Source organism: Nylanderia fulva, unplaced genomic scaffold (assembly GCF_048542155.1).
Source record: "Nylanderia fulva isolate GAGA-0341 unplaced genomic scaffold, ASM4854215v1 Scaffold146, whole genome shotgun sequence".
NCBI lineage: Eukaryota > Metazoa > Arthropoda > Insecta > Hymenoptera > Formicidae > Nylanderia > Nylanderia fulva.
This window is the reverse complement of record NW_028189688.1, coordinates 19909-25306: the sequence shown is the minus strand read 5'-3', so window position 1 is coordinate 25306 and position 5398 is coordinate 19909.

Genomic DNA, 5398 nt, shown 5'->3' with positions numbered 1-5398 from the left:
AAACTAGTGGTTTAAAGCCCCCCAATTTTTCCAAAAAATTTTTGGGTTTTTGTAAATTTCCCCGGGCCCTGGGAAGTGAAAAAAACTAGAAAAATATGACAAACACGGGAAAAATCCCCTAAACCCTAAAAACAAATTAAAACTTTTCCCCCCTTAAAAGGATCTTAAAACAACATTAAAATAGTGAATTAAAAAAACCCAAAAAAAAAAAGGGGGGGCCGCATGCTAAAAGGGAAGACAAACCCACCAACGCCCCCAAAAAAAACAAATTCCCCCCCTTCCCCGGGGGCAATTTAACTCCACACAAAACCCCTTGACCGGAAAAACCCGACCAATTTTCCAAAAAAGAACTTTAGGGGACGTGTAATTCAAAATTTTCGATTTGTTTTTAAAGAAAAAAAAAAGGAAATTTTCCCCTAGGGCCCCCCGGGGTTTTAAAGGAAATTTTTCAAAAAAAACTTTTTAAGGGGTTTTTTTTTCCAAAAACCCCCCTCCTCTTAAGCCCCCCCGAAAAAATTTGGGTGGGGTGGGGGAAAATTTTTTGGCAGGGTGCGCCCCGGAAAAGGAAACAGGGCGAGCCCGGAATAGAAAAACCGGGGCGTGGGGCGGCCCCCCCCCCCTTACATTTTTCCGGGCGTTTTTTTTCAACCGGGGGGGCCCAAACCGGCCCCATTGGGGGGCCCCCCGCCCCTTTTAAAACCCGGCGGGTGGGCCCCCCGAAATTATGGGATTAAACGGGGGCCCCCCCCCCCAAATTTTTAAAGCCCCCTTTAAAAACGGGGGGGGCCCCCCAACCCCTACGGGCTTTTGAAAGGGCCCCCCAAACCCACCCCCCCAAGAGTTTTAAAGGGTTCGGAAACCCCCCCTTTTTCCCCCCAAAAAGCGGTAAACCCCAGCCGGCCCCTGCGGTTTAAAAAAATTTGCCGCATATTTTATGTTTCAACCCCAAAAAAAGGGAAATTTAAAGGGTACCGGGTTATTTTAAAACCGCAGGGGCCGGGGGGAAAGGGGGTAAGCCAACAGTACCGGCGTAAAATTTTTGGAACAACCCAATCCCGTTTGTCCCCATTTTTTCATCCCCGGGATGCGTCCGTGTTGCCCGCTTTGGGGAAAAATTGCCAGCCCCTTTTTTTCAAGGGAAACCAAAATTGTCGGGTGTCGCCCTAAAAAAACATTGGCGCGGGAGGGGGCCGCCCCCGGTTTTGGTGGGAACTGTGCTGGCGTGACCCCGGGGGAAAAGCCCGAAATTTTCCTCCTTTCCCTTTTAAAAAAGGGAAAAAAAACCTTTTCCCTTCCCCGCCTTTTTAAAGAAACCGGGTTGGTTTCCCTTTAAAAATTTCCCGCCCCGGGCCCGGGGATTACGTGGTTTTGTTTGGGCAAGCCCGGATTCAAATGGTGAAAACGGGGGTACGAAATTTGGCCCCCCCCTTTAAAACCTTTTCAAACGGACGTAAAAACCCCAAAGTTCTATTTTCGTAACCCCTTTTTACCGGGCAAAAATTAAAACTTTTTTCCAAATAACAAAAAAAAGGCCCCCGAAAAGGGTTGAAAACGGGCCCCGGGAAAACCCGTTTTTTCCCAAGCCAAAATAGAATTTTTAAAAAATTTTTAAAAAAAAAAGGGGGCCCCAAAGACGGGCGTTCCCCAAACTCGGCCGAGGGAAGGACGGGGGTTAAAAGGTAAAAAAGGGGGTGGGCCTCTTTCCTGCCCGGGGTGCCAAAAAGGGGGCCAAACAAATTTTAAAAATTTCTCTTTTAAAAATTAATTTAAAACTTTTCTAGCTAGTCTAAATTCTATGTGTATTGGTTAGTATTTGGTTTTAAATTTTTTGGCAACAGGGGGGTTTGGGCCTTTTAAAAAAGAAAACGGGGTTGGGGAAAAATAGGGGGGGGAAAAGGCTTTTGGGAAAAATTTTTTTAAAAAAAAATTTAATTATTGTAAAAATTTTATTTTAAAATGTTGTTGGGGCCCCAAAGTGTGATGGTATCTTTTGCTTTCCACATTTACTATTTAAAAAAAGGTAAAGAAACATTCTTCACAATTAGTTATGGGTTCAATTTTGTAACAAGCATAGCGACAGTTGAGACATGGAATAGGAGGTGCGGTTTTCGCAAACTAAAACGTGATAATTATAAATGTCTTTAGGTACCGATCGAGTTCTTCGCGTGATGCGACAAATTTGGCAATAATTATCGTAAACTGTGCTTTTATAGCATCTAGCTCTATGTATATTAGGAAAAAGTAATAACATTTTCTGTATTAAAGGAAATCTCTGTAACAGAGTATGGAATTCAACAATATTAGGGTGTTCGTAGTACGTGTTAGAGGCTGTTGCGTTGTGCTCGCATGGATTGTTGGAAGACATTTTTTGTTAAAAGTTTAAACAACTAGAGGTGGTTAAAAGAGTAGTTCTTGATTTATGCTCATTAAATAATTAGTGCAAATTATACAACTTCGTATTGGTTTGGAAATTGTTAGGAGCTCGGAACATACAGAGCACTGTGGTTCAAGATAACCTAATCCAATCACAACGGCGTGAGTATACCGTGCTTGGTAGAAGAAACGTGCGGCTAGATCGAGATTTGAATAACAATTCGTGCAACGTGCAGAATTAGTGACTACGTTACAATATCCGTATACCTTTCCGCAGCTCGCGAAGGCGAATATCTGATGTAGTGAAGAGTTTGTAGTTTGTCCTGGATGGACTGGTTGGCGATGCCAACACATCTGAAACCCAAAATTAGAAATACTGTTTTTCAACCTGGTTCTATATGTGCTAATTTCAACTTATTGATATGGACAATCCGCGGTTTATGGTCGATTAGGATTTTGGTGTTGTTGGAAGGTAGGATCTCTATTATTTCGTAAAGTCCTACGTAATGTGCTGAAAATTTTCCTTTTTTCGGTTCCTTTAGTAAGAAAACATAATCTCCTATTTTAAACTGTCGAGAATTTACACGTTGATCATAATAGTATTTGCTTCTTTCTTTGGCTCTAATAAGATTTTGTCGCGCTTCTTCGCGGATATCATATAATTTGTTAAACAAAGTGTTTATGTATTCTTGATAAGTAAATTCTAGAGGTTCTTCGATAGGTTGATACGCGGATGGCAATCTGGCTAGTCGTCCGAATATTAGTTCGTATGGTGAAAATTTTGTTTCTTCGTGGACACTTGTATTGTAGGAGAACATGGCGAGTTTAATGTATTCATCCCAATTATCTTCTTTATCAATTTGTGTTTTTAGATATTCTACTAGTACGTGATGTGATCGTTCTAGAGATCCATTTGATTGAGGATGGTAAGCAGTGGTATTAAAATGCTGAATATTGAATTTCTTTGTTAGGATGCGTATTAAGGTTGATAGAAAATTGGTACCTTGATCGGTGTTACGTCCAATAATTCATCTAGCGATAAATTACCTTTTGCACAAGACGATCTTCTCTCACGTCTACCTCGGTGGACGTTTAAGAAGCTGCTCTCTATTTGTTTTATGGGCAATCTGCTAGGCCGGCTATACCCAGGGAAGCCGGGAACTTGAGATTCGATTAAGAGTATCGGACGGAGAAGGAAACTGACGGGTCGGGTCGATAAATAAAGATATTTTACAAGTATAATGTCATTTATTCATTTATAAAACCTTTACGTCGATATAAAGTTTATTGGTCCTGACGTGATTCGTGGGGGGCTTGAAATTGAGTTACAATATAACTGAGTTCCTGTTCAGAATTGTTAGGCTGATTAAGGTAAGTAATAAAAAAAGCGAAGTCGTCCTGAGCTTCTTCTGAGACGAAGTTACGAGTGTCGTCGGATGTAAGGTTCACGGTGTCCTCGTCAAGAATATTAAAGTTTTGTTCGTGGTTAAATTGTAAGAAAGGATTGTATTCTGACGATACAATTTGTTGGCTTTGATCTGGGATATAATATTCAGGATCAGAGAGGAAATGATTATTTGAGTTTGTTCCTAACGTATTTGGTTCTGAATGCGACGGATCCGGAAATTGCGGATGAGAATAATCGATATAAGGTGGAAGGTTATTTATAGGTGAATAGACGTCGGGAGAAGAGGGTCGAACGATTACTCGCGTAGGAAAGATTTGGACATGTAAGTTTAAGACTCTTCTTGTTCTACGTTCGCGTAATCTACGGAGACGTTGCTCGTCACGATCAATTTGATTCTTCCTTCGGAATGGAGAGACCATCTAACGGTTAAATAAATTTATATGAATGATACGTTTTATAGAACTGAGAGAATTAAATAATCAAAAGTAATCGAGTATGACTCACGTTTAAGTCATGATCTACTTGCTAATGAAAGAGAACGGAGATGAAAGGTTAATCTATGTGAGACTGCCCTTCACCTGTTAATTAGTTAAACTTGTATCAATTATAATTATAATTAAACGATACTGAAAGAAAATTGGTAATAATGTGGGTGATGAAAGAAAAGGGTTTGAAGAGGAGTATTGATATCTATCAAGGCCGGAAATGAAGTTTTGTATGTTATCGGCTATAAGTAAAGTATCTCTAAGTGGTAAAGTAGATTTCTATTTTATTATCAGTTGGTAAAAGTATCTCTAAGTGGTAAAGTGAATTTCTATTTTATCATTAGTTGGTAAAAGTATCTCTAAGTGGTAAGGTGGATTTCTATTTTATCGTTAGTTGGTAACGTAAAGAATATTAATATTTGTACCTTCAAACATCGAGGGTTAACGTTTTAAACACTGAAATAATGATTATAATAGTTTGCATTAAAAGAAGAGAGATAGTGATGCAGGGAGAGGGTAAGGATTTGAATATGAGTATTAATATCAATATTCTAAATATTAATACTCGATATGTCGATAATTATATTTCAGACTTTGAAATAAATAAATTCTCAATGATTCGTCAAGATCACTGTCAGTCGGTGTGGTAAAGTATTCGCAACTATTTGAAAATGCAAGGTGTAAAAAGCATAAAAGGGATAGAGAGATAGGTGTTCATCCGGCTAGACCGGGTTTTCTGGTCCTTGTCTTAATAGGCTAATGCGACGTTCACTTTACTAAACGTGCACCTCAGAGATGACTTGCGAATGTACCTTCTGACAGGATATTATCCTAATGTGTATTAAACAGGGTGAGGTGGGATATACTGGTCAAAATGAGTTTAATTTCAATATGCAAGGATTCTGGGTACGTGTATTAATATCTATATCAAGAATATTAATACTTGTACTTTCAAGCATCAAAGATTAATGTTTTAAACATCGAAGTAATAATTCTTAGTAATTATTAAGACCTCTGTCATTTGGTTTGGTAAAGTAATTCGTTTGGATTATAGAGCAGAGAGAGAGTAAGCAGGGAAGGTTGAAGAAATACACGGTTACCCGTGTAAATTCTGGTCCTTAAAGGTTAATGC